We start from the raw sequence: 24,911 nt of genomic DNA, 5'->3' as shown, positions 1-24,911 counted from the left end.
TGGTAGGTAAGGCAAACCCATTACCCGAAACTGTAAGTAATGGGTATAAGGGGGAAATACTAAATAGAACTAAGAGAAGCAGAATAAATACTTAAATAAGGAGAAGCTAGATAAATATATACAAAATACAAAAACTGAAACCCTCCAAGAACCTTGCAGAGCTGCTATAAAACACTGAGTACAAGTCCTAAAAGTAGATTAAAATATATGCAACATCGGCTAGTCTCAGAAGTACAAAAAGATGGACCACACAACTTGAAGGAGACAAAAATGATCTAAAAACAGCATGTATTCACCTTAGTCTCTGAATTTGGCTACAACAGGCTCGATCGATCCATAAGCGGTAACTGTTGCTCGGACTTGCATCACGAAAGTAGATGCAGAGTATATTATGAGTATCATATATAAGGTACCCAGTAGGTATCATAGGCCGACTGAGTAGGAAAAGGTAAAAACAATATGAAAAAAAGGAATAACCTAAACAGGATTCATAATAGGTATCTAAGTTAAAGAAGGTAAATATCCACACGAATAGGAAGCTACAATCTAGAAATACTACAACTAACTACACCCAACAGGCCTCCATAAGCCCATCCCGGACACACATACACAAGTTTAAATAAAAACCCAGAAGAAACCCCCATAAGCCTGCCAAGTACACAGAATAGCTACGACTATGAAGGCTAAGAACTAAGAATCGCAATATTGAGAGTTGAACAACCATATCATTCCCGAACTAATAATCTCCCAGAATTAATTAACTATGAATGCTCTAAGGGTCGAGGTTGGGATTGGCACCCAGATGCTCACCCGAGTTCTCAATGTGGTCAAGGCCGAGACTGGGACCCGGATGCTCGCCATAATCTATCGATACAGTCGAGGCCAAAACTGGGACACGGATGCTCACCATACTAACAAGTCGATAAAGGCGAGGATTATTCTAGAATGGAGGCCAAGACTAGGACCCCGATACTCCCCGATGGGATTCTACAAAGAAGGCCGAGACTAGGACCCGAATGCTCATAGATGATTTAATCAATGGTGCTGAATATTCTCCTTTCCAACAAAACACTAATAACTACCTAGGATCTCTTTCATAGTGAATCAACTGATATGTCGTCAGGGCTTCAACTGGAACCAAACAAGCCGACAAGAAGTATAGTATCACTGACGTATCCTAAAATTGCACTTAGAGGAAATTATGGATAAGGTTGTTCATAAGAGAAAAGTTACCGCCTAGCTAAGGCCAAACTACTAGACACTAGCCTGCTATACCATTCTACAAGGATCTAAGCCAGCCAGAGTAATGCCAGGGCATCTAAAGCAAGTTACAAAACCTATACTAAGGTCAACATGCTCCACAACACCAAATATATATAAATACAACGTCACTTACAGAACAAACATTTAACGGAAGAGGACACATGCTTTCAATTACCTAGAATACCCGATAAAAAACCTAAAACATGATTTCTAGCACTTAAGGTGTACAGATAAGCTACTACCCAATTTTCATCCATCTCAACATGATTTTACACATTCCAGCTCAATCTAAAAAAAGAAAGTTGTAGCCTACCTATAGGTTGAACACACACGCTCCAAATCACTTTGCTAGAGCTTTTCCTTTCTGCATGGACTCGGAACTCTACCATGCTGTCAAAAATAGACTCACAACATCAATACGATCATTATGACATTAAAATTATTGAATTCGAAGATAGGCCAATTTTAAAGAATCAAGAATTGTGGGACCTGCTCTGTAACTTACAGAATTGACTTTGAAAATATGTCCTAAAGGCTACTCCAAGCTTGTATTCAAAAAGGAACACAATTCACACACTAAAATAGCCACAATGCCAAATGCATCAAAATTGACAACTTAGCTTAAGAAAACCTAAACTCCTAGGGAACAAGGGAAATTTACCTCAAATGAAGCCTTAAATACTAGTTCTGATCACACCATTGGAATCTCCTCGAAAAACCACTCAATCTAACCCTTTGAATCGCCCAAATAGCCTCTATGATGAAAGAGAAATCAAATCTCAAAAGTGGAGCACTTAACTGAAAATTGAACCCAGGAATAGGCCCTAGTGTCGCAAAAGAGAACACCCGATAGTCGTTTAAGTGACCACCTCAAAGAGGCGAGCCTCTCTTAAGCGACAACCTTGTGGCTTTAGCAACCACCTATCTCTATAGCAACACCCTCCAATGGGGCTTGGTAGCTTTAGCGACCTCTTGGCCTATTTAGTGGCAATTACTTTAGTGACCAAGATTCGATTTAGCGACGGCACCAGACTCAGCTCGTGCAAAATTGACTTGGCATGTCCAAATCACAGACGGGGTGCTCGAGATTCGTTTGGAATACTGTGCACTTAAACGAGATATGCTACCTTATTAAATTCGACGTTTTGGATTCAATGGTACATTCAAAATTGTCATACGAAGTGATTTTATTGAAAAGTAGGTCTCACACCCAAGTGTCATTTTGAGCCTAATTTCACAATGGGCCTCGAGATTAGATCGAAAGCCTCAGAAAGTGAATAAAGGGTTATTCTATACCAAACTCAACATTTCAGAACTAACCGCGTTGTTAAAATTTTCATCTAGGTGCATTTTCCAAGAATGTTGACCAAAGTCAACCATAAGGCAAATTTCAAAGGCCAAAGCACCAAATAGTTCCAAACTCGTATTGATTGCCTTGATACCCATGTCGACCATGCTACTAGATTAATTTGGTAATTCTGGAGCTAATTGAGCTGTCAGAATTCCATTTTAAGGATGTTTACCTAAAGCTATGACTAAAGTCAAATTTTTAACTTATAAAAGCTCCAAAATAGGGAAATGGGCCTAAAACCCAAACGAACAACCAGGCGACTGAGCTACAAGTGTCAACAGGTCATGAATGATCTAAGGTTGCTATAGTAACATCTAAATGAGGAAACGGAAGCAGAAACATGAAAATAACCTAGAGGGTCATTACACTATTTCTTTTCGACATTGTCGGAACCATTTTCCTTCGGCATCAAGTATCAATCACCGAAACCTTTTCCCTTTGGCATCACCAGAACCATTTCCTTTTCGGCATCAAGTATCAAAACAAGTATCATCAAAATGTCTCAGAACTAATGCGAATAAGCATGTTCACAAAAATAATGAGCAAATAATAGTGTCCACAGTCACAATGCAATCATATCAATGTAAATCACGTCACACTATTAGTAATATTGCAAATCACATCTTTCACATCATATAAGTCATTAAAGTTCCATTTTTGATAGCCATTTTATATCACATTAAGATCAATCGGTGAGAAAGTATTTTCAAATCAATTCTCATAACCCACAACAAGGAGAAATTAACTATTTCCTCAAGTTTACAATCACATTTAGGCTATCAAATCATTTCACCAAGTTCACAACAAGTCCAATTCAAAAGGCTCACAATTCTGATCAAAGTATCATACACATAGCCATTTTAATTACCTGATCTTTCATTAAGAAAAATTCATATGAAATTCATCTCACCTCATTTTCATTACTCCCCAACACACAAACGAAAGCAACTTCAAGTAATCTACAAGATTTATGGTGTTTTACGAGTCCACTTGCCTTATACGAATACCGATCAATCAACCAACATGAGACTTCCCCTTCTAAATGATAGCCCAATCAACATAATCTTGAAGGCCAAATACGGAGCCATTAAACTCAAACACTAACTCTGAAATAATCCTTAACTATCAAGAATGGAAAGGATTCATCAAAAGGAGTTCAACGATACCCATATTTCTAAGGTTAGTAATTGGGATTAAAATTGTCCAAAAATATCTCTAAAATCGATTATGTCAAAATCAGAAATTTATTTGAAAATCATATTCTACAAGTAAAAGGAAGTTTGTGGTTGAAAACCCATTAAAATTGAGTAGATATCGAACTTCAAATTAAAGAATTATTAATTTTTCAACTTGGGGAAGAAACCCCAAAGTACATATTTGAAACATGATTTAAAACGAGCGATTTTGAAAAATCTTTGTCAAAATCAATTTACCCACAATACAACGATCTTAATTCCCAAAAATCAATGAAAACCCATTTCAAATCGACCTACAAATCAATAATTTTTGATTTCTCTACTATGGGGTTTAAAACCTCCACTTTGTGAATAGAAATCACGAAAAACAAAACGGATATTCTTGGGAAAAGAGAAATAAGGTTAGAAATACGTATCCAATAATTGTTAGAGAAAAATACATAAAAAATCACCTCAAACAGACCTTCCTAGCTCCCAAAATGTCAAAAATACGAAATGAGTTTGGATAGATTTTTAACTTAGTGATTTCGTCTCTAAAGCCCATTTTTCGTTGCTAAAAGTTTATTTTTCTGTCGCTAACATTATGCACCAGCAACCTTCAAAATATCATTTTGACCTTCGGAACTCATCTGGAATCCTTCTAGGCCTAAAATCAACTCCCAAATCCAACGGAGCTGTCAGAATTCAATTCTAAGTATCAAAACTCCAAATGTTGACTAAAGTCAACCCTAAGATCAAAAATTCATGAATTTCCAACTCAAGGCCTCAAATCCACGATATAGCTCCGAAATGATTCTATCAACTCTCCTAGACCAAACTAAATATTTTGGAGCTGATTGAATTGACTGAATCTCATTCCAGAATCCAAAAACTCCGAATGACTTCAAATACCACTTTTAAGTAATTTAAGCCACTAAAACTCCAAAATTCCAAAAGTCTTGACTTTTCAAAGGATTTCACAAATCAGAATTCAACTTCTGATCAAACATGACTCGGGGCAACTACTGGGAGGGGTAAAATAGTTATTTTATAAAAATAACCAAAAATGACCTTTAAGGTCATTACAAAACTAGGCAAGTTTGTGGAAAACTCTAGTTTTAGCCTACAGTAAGGCCAAACACGCTCAATATCAAACAATAAACACATATCAAACACTACACAAGGTAAGGATGATCCAACATAAAGGAGACAATATGCCAACAATCTTAAATTACCTGAAATATGCCTAAAACATGGATTCTAAGAAGATATACATGATCAACTAAGTAACCACCCCAAATTCACACAAATTAACATACATTAAATATTAGAGCTCAATATAAAGGATGAGAAATCGTAGCCTACCTTTAGACCGACCGCGCATGCTCCAAGTCATGTCTTTTGAGGTTTTCCCTGTCGTAGGGCCTCCGAATATTGTCATGCTATCAAAAATAGGATCACAATATTCGTACGATCATTTAGACACTAAATTTACTTAAAATGGAGACGGAACAATTTTGGAGATTAAAATGGGAATGTGGGATCCACATTAGAAATTCTAGAATTGTCTTTGTAAAAAGATCTAAAATAGTTCTTCCAACTTCTATCCCAAAATAGAAGACAATTTGGGGCTCCAAATAGCCACAACAATCATTATCCAAGAATTCACCATAAAAGCTAAATTAAAGAGCACTAGCAGCCCCTTTGAAACCAAATTTACCTCAAATGAATGATCCCCAGCACTCCCCGAGCACTCCAACAAGTTCCCCTGAACTTTCAAAAGCACCCCATACTTTGAATCACCATCTCATCTGGCCTTTAAATAAAATATCAGACACAAATGACTATCACAAACGCGGCCAAAGTAGCCCCCGATCATGGACGGTCAATAAATTGCCCTTCGCAAATATAGACAGAGGCCCACAAATGCAAAGTCTTAAGGAATCTGATGGCCGAGATTACGGCAGAAGGTCCTCTAATACGATGTCCAAGATGGCCCTAGAACGCGAAGGCCAAAACTTATTTGCATCAGCTAATGCATATTAGCTGGTTTTGGCAAGACACAATGCTCCAACGAGGTTCTCAAATTAGTTTGGAATTTTTTGCGTGTAAACGAACTATGCTACGCCACAAAACTCGATTCCAGACTTAACACTGACAATAGAGTTTGTCTCCACAAAAAAATGGAACCCACACTAAGTGCCGATTTTAGACAATTTCAATAAGGGGCTTGGGATTCGATTAAAAGTCTCAAAAATTGTAGGAAGGGTCATTCTAGATTAAACTCTATATTTCAAATCTAACCTCACTTACGTAATTATCATTCGAGCATGTTTACCAAAAATATGTCCAAGATCAAATTTTGGCAAAAACATAAAAGCCAAAACGCCTAATGGCACAAACTCCCACCAAAAGTCTCGGGATTTGAGTCGATCATGCCACTAGCCTAAAATGACCCTTACGGAGCTGATGGAGCCATCAAAATTCCATTCAAAAGCTGTTTACCTAAAGTTTTGATCAAAGTCAACTATTCTAGTTTTAAAAGCTTTAAATCATAGAAACAGGCAGAAATCCCAAACGAACAACCAGGCAACCAAAAAGTCGGTGCTAACAAGTCATGAATAACTTGAGGTCTCTATAGGAACTTTCTAAATGACCAAAAAAAGGCATGTTCACATAACTGACCTAAGGTTCATTACAACCTCCACTACTAAAAAGGACTTCCGGCTGTGAAAGTAAGAGTCAAGAAGTACTTGAAGGCTCAAATAAAGAAAAATAAAGAAGACTTTTCAATCTTGTGGTCCTAGATTAAAGTTATGTCATATATACCAAAATACCATTAATCTTTTGCCCTTAAACATGTCAAATAGAAAGCTAAAATTAAAGTATTGCCAAAAAATAAAAGGTGTCATTCTTTTTTAAACATACTAAAAAGAAAAGTAGGTCATTTTTTAAATGGGGGGAGTATCTTAGAAGGAGTATGCTTAGTCAGAGTAATTCAAAGTAAAGGTTTTGTTTTTGGTCAATGGAATAATATGTTATTGAAGAGCTTCAAATATCAAATTTTAAAATTTGATTTGTCGTAAACATGAATCATTTTAAATGAATATCATATCAAAAAAATTGAAACATCAAGAGGATCTCACATCAAAAATTTGAGATTGTTTAAAAGAGATTTGAACTAGTCAGGATTGGAAAAAAGAATTAGCCCATAAGAATTAGCGCATATATATATATATATATACATATATACTTACATATAAATACACATACATACTTCTATTATACATAGTTATGCATCTTAATATACTTCATTATATACTACTGTATAGTATCGATATATTATATAACTATTTATACATTATCTATAAATTATATTTATACATACATATAAATGTGACAATTTTGTCGATTTTTTTCCACTTGTATAGTTATGTAAGAAGCTCTTGTTTAGTCCATCTTGACCCAAGCCATCTTAGCCTAAGAAAGTTTTAGGCAGGGTTGGGCATTAATTCATCTATTGGTTTAACCCATCTTGACATGCCCAACCTCAACCCAAATGACCCATTTGTCAACCCTACCTATAGATATAAAATATCTACTATAAACTCTAAAGTTGAAGACCTATGTCTTCTATTCACTTCTTAGCTGAGGAAATAACGAATCACTTCTCCTCATTTCTTAACCCTAAAGTGCAGTCGCTCTCCATAAACTTGGTCGAAGCATAACACCAGTCTTCTCTTAATCTTTTCTTCAACAACAATTATTTCTTCTTATCTCTCTAAAGTTCGTCATGTAAGTAATCCCCTATTTTTTTGCTTATTTCCAGCTTCATAATTTGAGAGATTATAGCTTAATTTTTGTTGGATCGCTATTTTCTTGAGATAATTTATACGTTCATGTTCCAAGTCTCATGTTGTTTATTATTATTTTGGTAATTTATTGAATTATTTGGGATGATTTACTTCCTCATCTAAAGATCGTAGCTTTAATATCAATATTTATTTACTGGTTCATTTTATCATAGTGATTCAAAGTCTTAAATTCATAGCATGACAGTTGTGCAAAAGAATTGACAGTTGCGATTTTAATTTCGTTGGTGCAAGCTTAGCTTGACTACATGTTGTGATTTTAATTTTCATTGTTTCTTAGAATATTTTGTCGATACATCACTCGATAATTGCTAACCCCATATTAAACCAATCGATATATTATCGGTTGGATGGAAAATTAGTGCATTTAAAAGTCGATAAATCAAATAGTTAAATGTCATTATCTGAACAACTTGCCTGATAAGGAGTTCTAATAAAAATACATTTAACTTTAAAATGACTATAGTTTGGGCTTAATTAGAGATCTATAACTATAGTTTGCTTAATTGTGATTCATAGCTACATGTTAGAAGAAGAAGAGAGGCGAGCCAGATTGAGAGAGGTGAGTGAGATTACAGATAGCGGAGAGAGGATGAATACATGTTGTATTCGTCATATCATGAATACAATTGGTACAATAAATTTTTATAAATGAATATAATTGTATCAAGTGTATTAACGAAAATAATTTGTATTAATGAATATAATTTGTATCAATGAATACAATTTATAGAATACAAATTATCATAATACAATTGATACAAAATACAACTGATAAAAAAACAAAGTGTCAGAATACAAATCTCTCACCTATATTTGACAAAATACAATTAATATAATACAATTGATATGTCTTCTTTTTAACATATTGGAACATTGTTTGGGATGGAGATAGACGGAGAGAGAGAGAGAGAGAAGAAAGGCGAGCGAGAGAAGGTAAAGTAGCAAGAGAGAGGAGAAAGAGGGGGAGAGAGTATAGAGGGGGGGAGAGAGGACAAATTTTTTTTCCATAAAACTCTAACTGTAGCTATGAATTGTAATTATTTTAAACTATAGTTGTATATAATAAATACATATCACATATTTTTCATATTATGTAGCTTTTCGTACAGGTGTGTTTTGGTATGGAGGAAATATTTTCTAGTAAACGTTTTTTCAATTTTCCTATGTTTGGTTGAAAAGTAATTAGTTTAAAACAAAATATAATCATATTTTACTTAAATAAAAAATAGCCAAAAAACATAGGGAGTATGCACTGATTATACATTATAGCTTGTCAAAAGTCATAAAAGTATACTCTGACTATACAATATAGCTTATCTATAGATGAGATATACGCTGGCTATACATTACGGTATACTCAAAAAATTAAATATAATTTAACTATACATAAAATATACACTGACTATACATGAAGTATGTACTAACTATTCAATCTTAATCAACTCAAAAATCACCTCGAAAAAACTTCAAAAATTTAGATATGGAGTCCTCTCCCGATATTTTACTTTTCAATGTATAATTCTCTTGAAATGCTTCACATTTTTGGTTCGTTGAATTTGAAGAAAATATAGATAATGAAGAAGAATGAAGAAGATGAAGAAGGAGGAGGAGAAAGGAAGAACAAGGAGGAAAAGAGGTCATTAATAGCAGAATCGGAAGGAAAAGAAGTCACTAATAGCATAATCAGAAGGTGAAGAAGATGAAGAAAAAGGAGGAGGAAGAGGAGAAAGAAGGAAAATGAAGGAAAAGAATCCATTATGGGAAAATAAGAAGATGAAGAAGGAGGAAAAGAAGCCATTAGTACCAAAATCGAAAGGAATAGGAAGAACATCTTTGACTAACATTGATAATTTTTAAAATTAGATCAATTATTTGGTAAAGCAAAGGGCCGAATGGGCATTTTGCATAATTTATCGTTATCAAAAAGAGCCAAATTTTCTTAAAATATACAACAAACCATTTTCAAAAGTGTAAATCCTTAATAAACACGAAGTATACAATAGTAGGCACAATAAGATATCATGTGTAAGTAATAAAAGATATTGAATTTATGCTTCATTCCCATATTTGAAATTGAATCCTAAGAAAAAAAATACTTTTTAAAATATAAATTATCTTTTAAATATAAAAATAAAATAAAGTAAGATACAACTATTGGGCCCGTGCAGGGCCTTAATTTGACTAACGAGTGTTGTGCTTTACTATTTATCTATCCAATGCAATTATTGATAATGTTATTGGTGCTTACTATATTGATACCATTTTGTGTCAACAGTCAAAACAATTAAAGCGAGATTAAGGTACTATATCAGATCTATTTATTTTCTTATATTGTCAGTAAATAACATATAAAAAAATAAAAAAATGTGAGATAATAACTTAATCTCGCCTTCAATTCTTTTGACTTTGTTGACACAAAATGATATCAATATAGCAGGCACCAATAGCATTATCAATGATTGCATTGGATATATAAATATTAAAGCACAACACTAGTTAGACAAATTAGCAACATACAATTTTTATATCTAAGCAACAAAATCTATACTGGAAAACTTACCAAAAATACACAGGCCTTGGCGTTTTAGATGAACTTAGATTTATTCTTGATATGTGAGTATATATGTATAATTTTCTGGATGATTAGTTAAAAAAATTTAGAAACTTTTTGTCAATTCAACTTAAAATATTAGAAATCACGCTAGCTAATTTTTTGATGAATCTCTACTTGTTCACTCAATGTAATAGTTTTCCTAAGTCAATGGACTTATCATATATTTATATATTCAAGAAATGAGTTCTAAAAAAAGTAAAATATAAAATAACTGATAAAAATGGCTAGTTAGATATTATTTTTCCTTCCTAGGCCATTTTTCTTTATGTTGTTATCCCAACCCAATTTCTCGAGTCAGATAAACCCTACTAATCCCACTAATAGGTAAGTTGACCCGTATCTCAAAACTACAAGTAATGGGATTAAGGGTAGAAACTAAACAAAAATAATCAATTTACAGGAATAAAAAAGATTCAAGGCGGAACCAAACCAAAACATATATACACAATAAAAAATCCCTCTTAGAACCTGGAAGTCATATGTATAGAGCTACTACAAAATAATACAAGTCCCAAAAGTGGACCACAAAAATAAAGAATTGTCTCAAAAATCAAAAGACTAGTCAACTATGTACAAAAGGAAACAGGTAAATTCTAGAAAGCCATGTGCTCACCCTCGCCTCCAAATTAGATTGCTGCAGGCTCGATCTCAATGTTGGTAGCTGGTGCTTAGACCTGTATCATGAAAATGGATGCAGAGTATAGTATGAGTACCAAAATAATAAATAGTCAGTAGGCATCATCGTCCAACTGAGCATGAAGAGTAAAAGTAATATGAAATGCTAGAATCAAACAAAACAGAGGTCAAAAGGGTGGGAAAACTAATAGGAATGCACATGAGACTACTAAGAATAGAAAAGGAAGAAAGTACAGCTAACTAAATGTAATGACCGTCGGTGTCATTTCTATGCTTTTGTATGTTTTATCAATTTTCCCCTTCATGTAGCTTCCTAGTAGAAATTATGGGGTGTTGGGATGGGTGGATCGTTCCCCAAGATGATCGGTTGAGTTTTGAGCTGGTTTGGCCATTTTTGAGGCTTAAAGCTTGAAAGAGTTGACTTTAGTCAATATTCGAAGATTTTGATGTCGAATGATGTTTCTGTCAACTTCATAAGCTCCATAAGGGTCATTTTGGTCTAGAATGAGGGTTTGTTCGGGTTTTGGGGATTTTATTTTAAGTTTGTGCGATTAGGCATTTTAGCTTTACAGTTTTGGCCAAGTTTGATTTTGTCAACATTTTGAGTAAATGTGCTTGGATGAAAGTTTGTCAGCTCGGTTAGCTTCAGAACGCCGAGTTTAGTCAAGAACGATCTTTGGTCTAGTTCCTAAGGTGCTCATAATGAGTTTTAGGTCGTTTGTGCATTTTAAGTATTTTCTTTTGAAAGTGTTGACTTTGGTCAACGTAACGATAATATGAACTCCATTGCTCATTTTATCGATTTCTTTAAGTCTAGAATGTTGTTTCCAATTGGGTAGCATAGTTTATTTGCGTTCACGGGGTTCCGAATGAATTCTGGAATTTCAAGTTCCTTAAAATTCAGCACCAGTTGAACTGCAGGTGCAACTCAGTTTCCTCTTTGCGCTCGCGAGCTAGGGCACGTGATCACGAAAGTGAGGGTCCTTTTGTTATCGCGATCATGGGGTAACTGTCGCAATCGTGAAGGGTAATTTGATTAGTATTTGCGATTGTGGACTTGGGTTCGGTGATCGAGAAGAGCAATTTTGCTCTTTCTAGTGAACGTTTTTAACTCGATCCTTCATGCAACTTTTTATTCCAAAAGTTACAAAAATCCCAATTTTGAGAGCATCTCATGACCAATTTCGATGATTCTTGTTGGAGGGTGTTGGAAATTCACGTGGGTACATTCCAAGAGCGTTGAATCTTCTGTTTCTCTTGGTAAATTCCATTAATCCCTCCTTAATTTCAATTTTTGATCCATTTTTATTCTCTTAAATGGTGGGACTGCTTGGTGTGGATTTTTACTCGGATTGTGCTCATTTTTGGAGCATAAATTCCTTGAGCTCATTGGGACCTTGGGCGGAGTCAGTTTCACGGTATCGTGCATGGGTCCCATGGTTCAATTTTAGACTATTTTGATTCCAAATTTGTAAATTACAATATGGGTATCGTTAAATTTGTTATGACTTGCTTATTCCATTCTTGATAGCTTGCCAGCAATCTGAGGCTCTTCAAAAAGGAAAAGCACATGAATAAAGGTTCAAGTACGGTTTTGGATTCGAGGTAGGTTATGGCATACCTTTCTAGACTTTGCTTAGTTTTTTATGTATATATATGAGTAGTTCAATGGTTAGGATTGTGTTAGGACTAGGTTATATGCATCTTTGATCTTTAGTGAGATTCGTGGCCATTTCAGGTTATTTAGGTTAGTGTTTTAGCCTCCGAGCCTTAATTTAAGACAACTTTTTGGCTTGACTATCGCTTAGATCCTTAGACTGTTCCTAGGTGGTGTGAAACTTAGCTTGTGTACATTTTGTTTGCTCAGTTGATTTGTGTACCACTTTAGTGTTATGTTTAAGTTTACTTCTCTATTATGATTGAACTGTTGGGCCTAAGGCCGTGAACTTGGACTGGCAGAGTTCCAGGTTAGTACCTTTGAGTTGTGATGGGTGTGCTACCCAGTTTTGCATGAGTTGGATTATTTTGAGACATTGATTGGGTTGAATTGGTGCATAAGCATGTTTGGTATAATTGCTTCTGATTTATGAAAGTGAAGAGATTTTTGAGCTATTTTGGGCTATACTACACTTTTGTATGGATTTGACTCCAAAGGAGCGGGACACCGGTTTTTGACTGATTTTACTGATGGAAAATTTATTCTGGAGTAAATGCATCATTTTTAACTTGATAATGCATATGTTGATAAGCTCCGGTAGCCTGTACACTAAATTTTGGGCTTTTACATTTTTGATAAGCTGATTTCCATAATTGTCTCACAGGTCAACGGGACAGACAGTGAGACAACTTCAGAACTTTTTGCATTCATTCTGCATTGGCCACATATAAATTGCACTTGTGTTTGTGTGAGTTATGGATGAGTTGTTGTTGCGATGGTAGTTTGTGTTCTTGTTTATGTCTGTTGTTAGTTTGTACTGCCTTTAGCCTTTGTTAGACTCTATTATCTCTATCATGCTATTGATTTATATATATATATATGACCTTTATGAGCTTGGTTGGCCTATGATGCCTACTAAGTACCCCATGTTTTGATACTCATACTACATCTCTGCATCTTTTCTAATGTAGCTTCCAGTACGAGCCACCTTCCCTGAGCACTGGATCTTCCTTAGTTGTCACCAACTTGGATCGTGGTGAGCTCCTGGCGTCTATAGAATTGTTATTTTCCCTCTTCTGTACTGACTTATGTTTTTTGTTTTTCTTAGTTAGTTCTCTTGTATAAATATATATCCTTTCTGTACTTAGTAGCTCCCGTATAGGTGACACTAGGTCCAGGGGTTTGGTCTTGTGTTAGTTTATCCTCCTAGTCATTTTTAGGCCTCTTTTGGGCCTTAAACCAACTGAGCCCCCATAATCCAAGAGGGTACACTCGTGTGCAAAATTTAGGTAAATATCGGGTAGACCCCCATAAGCCTAATAGTTGCACAGAAGAGTCAGGAACTACAAAGAGAATATGAAGGTACTTCCAAAATTACCACGATCTTTTACGGATTGGAAATGAGTCAGTGGAGTTCCAGGGACTTCAACCACAATGGAATATGACCCAAGGAATCTAACCGAGGTGGAGGGTATACCAAGGACTCTAACCAAGGTGAAATATATGCTAAATACTATAGCTAAGGAGAAATATGCCAAGGACAATAACTAAGGCGAAAGATATGCCAAGGACTCTAACCAACGCAAAAGATAAGACGAGAACTCTAACGAAGGGTGAGAGCTGAGGAAGGACTTTAACTATAACCTAGTGGAGGGAATCAGGGTCTTAAACCAAGAACAAAGACGATTCAGTTAGATTTAGGATCAGAGGCCAAACGAGAGTTAAGGGGAAAACCCCACTGATTGCCCATCAATAAATCATCCCAGACCGAACTAAATCCAACTTGAATCAATGAGTGGCCACCAAAAAATAACAAAGTACATATGAGCCAACGAAATGAGGGAATTATAGATAAAATGTCTCCAGCGGTGGGTTACTACTTAGCTAAGGCATGTACTACCAGACTCAAGTCTACTATATCAATCTAAAGAAAGTTAAGCCGCACGAAGCAACATCAGAGAGAGTCTATGGCCTATCATCTTTAAACTTGGCAAGCCTAGGCCTAGTTTAAGACTAGAGTAAGGACAATCATGCTCAATATCAAACAATAAATACATAACGAACACGCCAAAAGGTAAAGATAACTCAATATAAAGGAGACAAAATGCCAACGGTCTCGAATTACCAGAAATAGGCCTAAAACAAGAATTCTAGGAAGGTAAGCATGATCAACTTTGTAACCACCCGAAATTCACAAAACATAATATAAATTTACATATTAAAGCTCAATTAAAAGGTCAGGAAGTCATAGCCTACCTTTACACCTACCGCACGCTCTCTAAATCAAGTCTTTGGAACTTTTCCCTTTCGTACGACCTCTAAATGGTCCCATGCTATCAAAAATAGGATTACAATGTTAGTACGATCGTTTAAACACTAAATTCACTTAAAATATAGATGAACCATTTTTCGAGATAAAAATGGGAATATGGGATCCACATTAGAAATTACGGAATTATCTCTATCAAAAGGTCTTAAATAGTTCTCTGAACTAGTGTCCCAAAAAGGAACACAATTTGGGGCTAGAAACAGACCCAATAAGCATTATGCAAGAATTCACCACAAAAGCTAAAATAAAGAGGGCTAGCAGCCCTTTTGAAGCTAAATTTACCTTAAACAATGATCCCCAACACTCCTCGAGCACTCCAACACGTTCCCCCGAACATTCGAAACCACCCCATACTTTAAATCACCAAATTTAGAGCTAAAATGATAGAGAAATTGCACTTTGAATATTTCTTGGCATAGTTGATCGCATATGATCTTTAAATAATTGACCAGATGCAAATGACTATCGTGAATGAGGTAAAAGTGGCCTCCAATAGCGGAGGGACAAGAAATTTCCATTTATGAAAGCAACCAGAGGCCCACAAATGCGAAGGCTTAGGGAATCTGATGGTTGCGATGTCATGACCCAATCCCTTAGGTCATGATGACACCTACTATAACCCATCAGTAGGTAAGCCAACCCGTCAACCCGGAACTTCAAGTAATGGGTTTGAGGAAGAAACTAAACAAGATGATGAATTATAAAGATAGGCAAAAAGAATAAGCGAAAGTAAACCAAAACATGATATAAGCAACTAAAAATCCCTCCAACAACATGGAAGTCACAAGTACAGAGCTGCTATAAAATAAAAGATGAGTATAAGTCCCAAAAGTGGACCAAAAGTATATATATATAACAACTGACTAGTATCAAAAGTCAAAAGACGAGCCACCCATACTGAAGGAGACTGAAATGATCCAAAAATATTGTTTGCTAACCCTAGTCTACGAAGTTGACTGCACCAGGCTTGATCTATCCACAACAGTAGCTGGTGCATAGTCCTGTATCACGAAAGTAGATGCAGAGTGTAGTATGAGTATGAAGACAACAGGTACCCAGTAGGCATCATAGGACGACTAAGCAGAAAAGGTAAAAAAATAATATGAAAAAGAGGAATAGCCTAAATAGGAGTCAATATAAGCATTAAAAAGGGGAAAGAGTACTACTTATGAGAACTATAGCTAACTATACCCAGCTGGGCCCCCATAAGCCCAGCCGGGACACTCGTGCACAAGTTAAATAAAAACCTAGACGAATCCCCATAAGCCCGCCGAGTACACAGAATAGCTACAACTACCAAGGCTAGGAACCAAGAATCTGCGATGTTAGGAGCCGAAGTACTATATCATTTCCAAACCCAGAATCTCCAAGAGTCAATCGATCTAGTAGTGACTTAGGGGTTGAGGCTGGGACTGGGACCCAGATGCTCACCCATGTCACGACCCAACCTCGTAGGCCATGACTGATGCCCGAGTTGGGCACCCAAACGTACCCTTATCCCCAAATTAGCATATTAATCGAATAAACATAGATAATGATCAAAAGGAATCTCTAAATAGATCACAAAAATAGATATAACGCACGAAGGCCTATAGGCCATCACGAAACACACCAAGCCCAAACCATATATACAATATAATTCTGTCTATAGACCTCTACAGATGATAGCACAGTCATAAGACGGGACAGGGCCCCATCGTACCCCTGACCAACATATCCAAACATACAGAGATAAAGTAAATACTAAAATACAAACCCCGAACAAGGGAGCACTGTCAACAACGCAGTAGATGTCCTAAACAGGCGGCTCAGCAAAACGAACGTCGGTACCTGCAGGCATGTAACGCAGCCCCCGAAGAAAGGGGGTCAGTACGGAAAATGTACCGAATATGTAAAGCATGCACTGTAATATATAAAATCATAATCTGAATAGTATGTGCAAAACATGAAATCAACGTTTAGAATTTCAAAATGCTTATCAAAATCTCAAACCATATATGCACAGACATATGCCATATCCGGCCCCATTATGAACTCGGTGAACAAAGTGTGGTCTCCCTCCCATCATCGGCACCATGGCACAGCATAACACCAGAGTAGGGAATATCTCTATAACAAATCATATCATATCAGATGGCCATATCAAATCATATCATATCATATCATATCATATCACAAACATATATGTACATGGCACAGCATAACTCTGTGGCATAACATTTACCACCCTATGTACATGTCATACCTGCCCCCTCACATCGGGACACGGCGAACAATGCAGAGAAATACGCACGAAAACATATCCTGGCCCAGGCTCAGTGAAAGAGTGGTTACCGTATACACGAATAGAGTAGTGAGAAACTAAATGCAATTTAAATTACAAAACATTTATACAGACTCGATGGCATAATTTCGATAACAAATCATAAAAGAAAACTTGAATAATAATAATAGTACAAGTACTTCCAATATCACAATAGTCTATGTAAAAATAGTATTTTCCGAATCATCTCCGTACTTCCAAATATATTATGGGAATTAACGGAATAATTATTCATATAATATTAAGAAGCATAGCAAAGAGTTTCAAGGTATTCGGAATTCATTTGTGCAAAATATAGAAGTTTAGACAATTTTTCCAAAACTATTCATAATTAACTAATTCAATTCTATTGAATAGAAAAGGGAAAATTTCGAGCGTCGATTCCGGAGAGTAGAGTGATCCCCGAGGTTCGTATTCACTCCTATTACATCTAGGACATGCCAAGAGAAAAAAATGTAAAGCTTTACATACCTTTTTGGCCTTTTACAGTTGTCCAAGTTCAATTCCCGTTTCCTCCAAAATCTACAATTAGTCACATTTACCAATTACTATTCATAAGACTTTAAGAATTCAATTTTTCCAATACTTGTCTACAAAAATTTCGACAGCATCTCCCCTATATATATGACACCCCGAGATTATCACTCGACCACAATATTAACAACCAAGCCAACAACAACAACACCAATTCCATCGATAATCAATTTAACACACCATAATATAAATTGGTGTAATTTTCCAATTAGTGCAACAACTTTCAACCAAACTTTGCATTTCCAAATAAATTTGAATATCTCATATCCATAATTAATTTCAACTCATTCCAACATAAATGAAAAATATTCCAAGTAAGCTATCCAATTTTTATCAATTCCATATTTCACTCAAAAATTCCATAAATACAACAAAAATATTATAATTCATTTTCTTCCTTAAACTTCATAATCAAATTCATTTCCTTCTTTCAACTTTACAACCAACAACAACACTCCATACTTTTAATAATTTACCTCCATATTCTTATAATATCATACTCAAATTACATAATTCCTACAAACTAGTTTAATACCAACTTACACCATTTAAGTTTCCTTATATTCCAAGAATTACAACAACAACTAACAAGCTATGCAACCTTAATTTTTTTCCATCTCATCACCTAACTCATATTTCCAACTTCAATTAATTTCATCCAACTTTCATTTTCAACATCAAATAATTAACATAACTACCATTCAAATACTACACAAAGATACTACAAAAAAATACTACACAAAAATTGAATCATCTTACTCATAGAAGAACATGTATACATGGCACCATATTACCATATAAACTTTCATATTTCCATAAATTCCACACACCTCCACCTACTACAACATCAAAAACTTCATAACACAAAGAAAATAGATTAATTCTTACCTTTTCCTTCACTTCTCCAACTCTCCAAACCAACTAAACAAGTCTCCAAACTTCCAAAACAATTACACCATGTTGTAGAGCACTCTTGTTTTTCCTTAAGTTTTTCTTGCTTCCAACTCTCTCAAAATGTCTAGAAATCTCTAGGAGTTAGATGACTTAAAGGCTCCCATGTGAAATTACCATTTTGCCCCTCACCTTTTCTAATATTTCTAAGTTGAAATTCCACCTTTGCCCTTAACCTTTTATAGTATTTCCATATGTAAAATTCCAATTTTACCCCTAACCTTTTATGGTATTTCCACATGTGAAATTCCAATTTTACCCCTAACCTTTTATGGTATTTCCACATGAGTAATTCCAATTTTACCCTTTAACTTTTCCAATAATTTCACCTCCCAACTTAATCAATAGAAACTTGTATATAACAAGACCAAGCATAGTCTTACCCTTGACTTGTTACAAGTATCCCCAACATGTCCTTAGGTGCAAAGTGCGGGTTATAACATTCTTTCCCCCTTTTTGAAGATTCGTCCTCGAATGTTAAATTGATCTTATAGGTTTATAAATACAGTTGTTTCACATAATTTATTATCTAACCAATATAGGTAATAAGGAACTTAAGTTACCTGTGGGTGCAGAAAACAACTGAGGATACTTTTTATTCATTTCTTCCTCAGCCTCCCAAGTCATTTCTTCTCGGTTGTTGTTGCGCCATAATACTTTGACAGATGCCACATCTTTGGTGCGTAACCTCCTTACTTGACGATCTAAAATAGCCACCGGCTGTTCCTCATAGGATAGCTCCTCAGTCACCTGAATGTCCTACACAGGAAACACTCTGGAAGGATCGCCAATGAATTTACGAAGCATAGACACGTGAAACACCAGATGTACTGCTTCTAAATCAGTTGGTAGGTCCAACTCATAAGCAACCTTGCCCACCTTACGGACAATCTGGTAAGGTCCGATGTATCTCAGACTAAGCTTCTCTTTTCTGCCGAATCTCATGATGCCCTTCATAGGTGACACTTTCAAGAATACCCAATCATCCATTTGGAACTCCAAAGGTCAACGCCGTTTGTCTGCATTTGCTTTTTGTCGACTTTGAGCTGCCAATAATTGTTCTTGAATAAGCTTCACCTTCTCAACTGCCTGCTGAACCAGATCTGGGCCAATTAACTTAGTTTCACCCACATCGAACCAGCCTATAGGTGACTTGCATTTTCTGCCATACAGTGCCTCATACGGTGCCATCTGAATACTAGAGTGATAATTATTATTATAAGCAAATTCAACAAGTGGTAGATGGTCATCCCAGCTACCCTTGAAGTCAATAACATAGGCCCGCAGTATATCTTCCAACGTCTGGATAGTGCGCTCGGCTTACCCATCGGTCTGAGGATGGAATGCTGTACTAAGGCTCACCTAGGTCCCCAATCCCGCCTAAAAAGATATCTAAAAATTTGCTGTAAACTAGGCACCTCTGTCAGTGATAATGGACACAGGAACTCCGTGGAGCTTTACTATCTCCTTAATATATAACCTGGCATAATCCTCAGCTGAATATGTGATCCGAACCGAAAGGAAATGGGCTGACTTAGTCAACCTATCAACAACAACCCATATCGAATCGTACTTCCGTAGAGTGCGAGGTAAACCTGTAATAAAATCCATATTAATCATCTCCCACTTCCACGTTGGAATTTCCATCTCCTGTAATAAACCACCTGGTTTCTGGTGTTCAATCTTGACCTGCTGACAGTTTGGACATTGGGCCACGAACTCAGCAACATCTCTTTTCATACCATCCCACCAGAATAAACATCTAAGGTCATGGTACATTTTTGTTGTACCCGGATGAATAGAATATCGGGCATGATGTGCCTCACCCATAACCTGTTGCCGTATCCCAGCAACATCAGGTACACACAACCTGTCCCTGTATAATAATACTCCATCAGATGTAATACCAAAAGGGGTCTTCTCTTTGTCCATACCTATATCTCGATACTGTGCCAAAATAGGGTCTTCATATTGATGTCGCTTTATTTCTTCTATAATGGAAGATTCAGCAACCTCTCGAACTGAAATCCTATTATCTCTCGATTCAGCCAATCGAACTCCAAGACTGTCCAATTGACCAATTTTACGAACTATTTCCTTCTTTTCTGCTGGAACATCTGTCAAGCTACCCAAGGACTTACGGCTGAGTGCATCTGCTACGACGTTGGCCTTTCCTGGATGATATAGAATATCAACATCATAGTCTTTTAAGAACTCCAGCCATCTCCTCTACCGCAAATTCAAGTCTTTCTGTTTAAAAATATACTGAAGACTCTTGTGATTTGTATAGATATCAACATGAACTCCATATAGATAGTGTCTCCATATCCTCAGAGCATGAATCACTGCTGCTAGTTCTAGATCATGAGTAGGATAATTTCTTTCATGCTTTTTAAGCTGTCGGGAAGCGTAAGCTATAACTTTCCCATATTGCATCAATACACAACCTATTCCCACACCTGAAGCATCACAATAAATAACATACCCATCTGGTCCTTCTGGAAGAGTTAGAACAGGAGTTGTAGTCAACTTCTCTTTCAATAACTGAAAGCTTCGTTCACAGGCCTCAGTCCACTGGAATTTGGCTCCCTTCTGAGTTAATCTTGTCAGTGGTGCTGACATAGAAGCAAATTTCTCTACAAATCTCCTGTAATAACCTGCTAATCCTAGGAAACTATGTACCTTAGTAGGTGTCGTCGGCCTAGGACAGTTCTTTACAGCCTCGATCTTCTGTGTATCTACCCGAATACCTTCAGCGCCGACAATATGTCCCAAAAATGCTACAGAAGTCAACCAAAATTCACATTTAGAAAATTTAGCATATAATTTCTGGTGTCGGAGTACTGTAAGTACTGCTCTCAGATGATCTGCATGCTCTTCTTTTGATCGGGAATAAATTAGAATATCATCAATAAACACAATCACGAACATATCCAGGAATGGTCTGAATACCCGATTCATCAGGTCCATAAATACCGCTGGAGCATTCGTCAACCCAAAATACATCACTCTGAACTCGTAATGGCCATATCGAGTTCGGAATGCTGTCTTTAGAATATCAAATTCTCTTACCCGTACCTGATGATAACCCGATCGCAAGTCTATTTTTGAAAACCACTTGGCACCCTGCAACTGATCAAACAAATTATCAATCCTGGGGAGGGGGTATTTATTCTTTATAGTTACCTTATTCAGCTGCCTGTAATCAATACACATCCGTAGTGACCCATCTTTCTTCTTCACAAATAATACCGGAGCTCCCCAAGGTGAAGTACTGGGTCTGATGAAGCCTTTTTCTAGCAAGTCTTTCAATTGCTCCTTCAGTTCTTTTAATTCTGCAGGTGCCATTCTGTATGGGGGAATAGATATCGGATGGATATCTGGCAGCACATCTATGGTAAAGTCTATCTCTCATTCGGGAGGAAGGCTTGGAAGATCATCTGGGAATACATCTGTAAATTCATTAACAACTGGAACTAACTGAATAGTTGGCGCTTCAGCCTGCAAATTCTGTACGCGAACCAGGTGATAAATACAGCCTTTTCTGATCATCTTCCTCGCCTTAAGGTAGGAAATAAACTTCCCTCTCGAAGATGCTGTATTACCTGCCCATTCTATCACTGGTTCTCCTGGAAATTAAAAATAAACTACCTTCCGTTGATAGTCAACATTAGCATAACAAGAAGATAGCCAATCCATTCCCATAATCACATCAAATTCAGTCATCTCCAATTCTATTAGGTCTGCTGTGGTGCAACGATCACATATAATTACTGAGCAACTTTTATATACTCGCCTTGCTATAATAAAATCTCCTACAGGAGTAACTACTTCAAATGGTTCTATCGGTTTGGGATTTACACCAATCTTATCAGCAATCATTGGGGTAATATATGATAATATAGAGCCTGGATCTATTAATGCATATACAATCTGGGAAAAGATCAATAATGTACCTGTGATCACATCTGGAGACGCCTCTTGATCCTGTCGGGTGGCCAAGGCATAGGTGCGGTTCGAAGGACCGCTAGAACAAGAAATTCCACCCCAGCCTCTACCACGGCCTGCTGGTGTAGACACACCCTGCCCTGTGGGGCGCATAGCTATCGAAGAAGATGATGACCCAGCAAATGATCCTGTAGTCCGAGCTGCTCCACCTGAATCACCCTTATTCGGGCAATCCTTCATCATATGGCCTTGACGACCACAAACAAAACAAGCTTTTGTAGCACGATAACACTCTCCCAGATGGTACCTACCACAATAAGAACACGGGGGCCTGGGTGGCCGCATCTGACCAGAACCTCTGTCTAACTGCGAACCGGAAGCCCTAGAGCTCAAACCAGCTCCCGAATATCCTGTACCACCTGATCTTCGGCCGGAGGATAGTAAAGGCATACTCCGTGCTGGCTGGGTGGGCTGTCTGCTACCCTGCTGCTGGAATGGCCTGCTTCGGAACTCTCCAAAATATCCAGCTGACCTGGCCCTCTTGGGCTGACTTCTGCCAAAATCTCGGTCGGGCTAGCGTCCTCTATGTCTGTCCTCCATGCCCTGAGCATATGCCTGAATACGGGCGATGTCCATCACTGGCTGAGAAGCCATCACTAAACAACTATCCACCAGGTAACGATCTAGGCCCATTACATATTTATGCATCCTGTCCGTCATATCAACTACCAGAGCAGGTGCATGTCGAGCCAACGAGTCGAACTCCAAACTATACTCGCAAAGACTGCGGCCTCGCTGCCTTAACTGTAAAAATCTGTCCGCTCTGGCTCTACGCATCTCAGGAGGAAGGAAATGACTGATAAATACCTCTGTAAACTCGTCCCATACCGCTGGAGAAGCTAGTCTACCCCTAGACAACTCCCAGGACTCAAACCAGTTAGCAGCTACCTCGTGCAATCTATACGAAGCCAGCTCAACTGACTCGGTTGCAGAAGCTTTAATCAGACGTAAAGTGCGCTGCATCTCCCTAACAAACTCCTGGGGGTCTTCTTCGGGCTTTGTCCCAAAGAACTTTGGAGGGTTACAAGTCAGAAACTCACGAGCCCTCGAACTATCAGACCTGTGTACCGGATCTCCGCTTAAACCGCGTCTGTGTTCCTGTTCGGCCACCAACCTGGTCAATAGCTGCACCGCATCCTGCATAGCCCTGCCTTCCGCTCCTGACTGTGGAGCTAGAGGCTCGGGTGCTGGGGCTCCAAATACTGGTGAATCCGCCCTCTGATCTTCAGCTGGGGCTGCCCTAATTTTTGGCGGTGTCGCAGAACTAGCTGTCGGGGGCATAGTCTCCATCTCAGGTTGAGGTCGGGCCCTGGTAATTCTATGGACCTAACAAACCTCGCCTGGTGCCACTGATTTACCCTTCTTGGCAGTCGTCGCTTTTCTCGGAGGCATTTCTGAAAATCATAATAATCGTTTCGTTAGGAGAGAATCATCCTAATAATATAGCTCTATCGCACGATCTAAGACAAGAAGAAAAAGTAACATCCTAAATGCCCTGTAGCCTCCTACTTTTAGATGTGGTGCACAACACACCGATAAATAAGACTCTACTAGACACAGTCTATAGACATTCTGAGGACCAAACCGCTCTGATACCACTTTTATCACGACCCAACCCCGTAGGCCGTGACCGGTGCCTGAGTTGGGCACCCAAACGTACCCTTATCCCCAAATTAGCATATTAATTGAATAAACATAGATAATGATCAGAAGGAATCTCTAAATAGATCACAAAAATAGATATAACGCACGAAGGCCAATAGGCCATCACGAAACACACCAAGCCCAAACCATATATACAACATAATTCTGTCTATAGACCTCTACAGATGATAGCACAGTCATAAGACGGGACAGGGCCCCGTCGTATACCTGACCAACATATCCAAACATACAGAGATAAAGTAAATACCGAAATACAAGCCCCGAACAAGGGAGCACTGTCAACAACGCAGTAGATGTCCTAAATAGGTGGCTCAGCAAAACGAACGTCGGTACCTGCGGGCATGTAATGCAGCCCCCGAAGAAAGGGGGTCAGTACGAAAAATATACCGAATATGTAAAACATGCACTGTAATATATAAAATCATAATCTGAATAGTATGTGCAAAACATAAAATCAACGTTTAGAATTTCAAAATGCTTATCAAAATCTCAAACCATATATGCACAGACATATGCCATATCCGGCCCCA

The sequence above is a fragment of the Solanum dulcamara genome, chromosome 11 (genome assembly GCF_947179165.1).
Source record: "Solanum dulcamara chromosome 11, daSolDulc1.2, whole genome shotgun sequence".
NCBI lineage: Eukaryota > Viridiplantae > Streptophyta > Magnoliopsida > Solanales > Solanaceae > Solanum > Solanum dulcamara.
The sequence above is the reverse complement of the archived record's forward strand: the minus strand, read 5'-3'. Positions refer to the sequence as shown.